Raw genomic sequence first — 1,515 nt, forward strand, 5'->3', positions numbered from 1 at the left:
GAACTCTCTTATCACTGCCCTTGTGAAATTGCCTGCTTCCATGATACATCCAAACACTTCATATGAAAGCAGAAATGGGGAGTAAACTCTATTCTGGAAAAAAAAAAATCTCGACCATTTCTAGAATCCCTCACCTTTTTCCTGCATGAATTATCTACCCCCATTAAAGTTTTCTCATTAAACAAGCTATCTAAAATCTCATCAAGGGGCTGGAGAGATGGCTCAGAGGTTAAGAGCTCTTTGAGAGGTTGTGAGTTCAATTCCCAGCAACCAAATGGTGGTTCACAACCATTTATGATGAGATCTGGTGCCCTCTTCTGGCATACAGTTATACATGCTAACAGAACACTGTATACATAATGAATAAAATAAATCTTTAAAAAATAAAAAAATAAAATCTCATCAAAGTTGCACACTCTCTCCAGAAGTTTAGACTCACCCTTTGTCTTGCATGTACACTATGATCTTTTTCTTGAGCACATCTGTTGCCTCTTAACACCCACAGTTAAATCTATATTAAAAAGCTTCATCATAATAAACTCCAACTTTGCTTCATACTGCCTTGTCCCAAAATTGGTTTCTGTTTTGTAAGTCAAGATCCCAACTTTTCCTGAGCAAAGGCATGGAACCACATCTCCCACAGTGGCACTGACACCCAGAACTGAGATAATTCCTATTGTGTTGAGGCAAGAAAAAAGACAGGAAAAATTAAGGGAAGAAAAGAAATGAAAAAGACTCTCACCCTGGGATCAAGTTTGCCTTTCCTGATGCCTGAGAGTCAAGAAACTTCAACACAACTGATTCAGACAGAATTGCATACAGAGACAGAGTTTTTTTCCTGAAGACATCACAAATGAGGTTGTCAAAAACAACACATGAAGCCAGGCAGTGGTGGTGCACATCTTTGATCCCAGCACTTGGGAGGCAGAGGCAAGTGGATCTTTGTGAGTTCGAGGACAGCCTAGTGTAGTGGGTAGCCATTCCAGCTTTGGTCTGGAAGTTCCAACCCCCATTGAGGCTTCAGTAACTGTCACGCCTACAAGGTAGGGGCAAGGGAGGGCCCTGGAGACCGGAGATGGGGATGTGCCACGCTCTCTTGCTCCTGGGAGCCCGGCTAGCTCAGTTGGTAGAGCATGAGACTCTTAATCTCAGGGTCGTGGGTTCATGCCCCACGTTGGGCACCATTGTTGCTGGAGAGCTTCTCTCCAGGTCCCACCAAGCCCCACAGTCCCACAACCCATGTATAAAATAATCATCCAGATGCTTATATTACTTATAAACTGTATGGCCGTGGCAGGCTTCTTGCTATATCTTAAATTAACCCATTTCTATAAATCTATACCTTGCCACGTGGCTCATGGCTTACCGGCATCTTTACATGCTGCTTATCCTGGCGGTGACTGGCAGTGTCTCCCCCTCCTTCATTCTGTTCCCCCAATTCTCCTCTCTCTTTGTCCCGCCTATACTTCCTGCCTGGTCACTGGCCAATCAGTGTTTTATTTATATAGAGTGATA

The 1,515-nt window shown here is 43.6% G+C and overlaps 1 non-coding gene across 1 annotated transcript; it reads left to right on the forward strand.

Annotated features, from left to right (window-relative positions):
* Positions 1-1,108: 1,108 nt before the first annotated feature.
* Positions 1,109-1,181, forward strand: Trnak-cuu (transfer RNA lysine (anticodon CUU)). The gene has a single exon. It is a non-coding gene; the product is annotated as a tRNA-Lys (tRNA).
* Positions 1,182-1,515: the final 334 nt, after the last annotated feature.

The sequence above is a fragment of the Peromyscus maniculatus genome, chromosome 17 (genome assembly GCF_049852395.1).
Source record: "Peromyscus maniculatus bairdii isolate BWxNUB_F1_BW_parent chromosome 17, HU_Pman_BW_mat_3.1, whole genome shotgun sequence".
Lineage (NCBI taxonomy): Eukaryota > Metazoa > Chordata > Mammalia > Rodentia > Cricetidae > Peromyscus > Peromyscus maniculatus.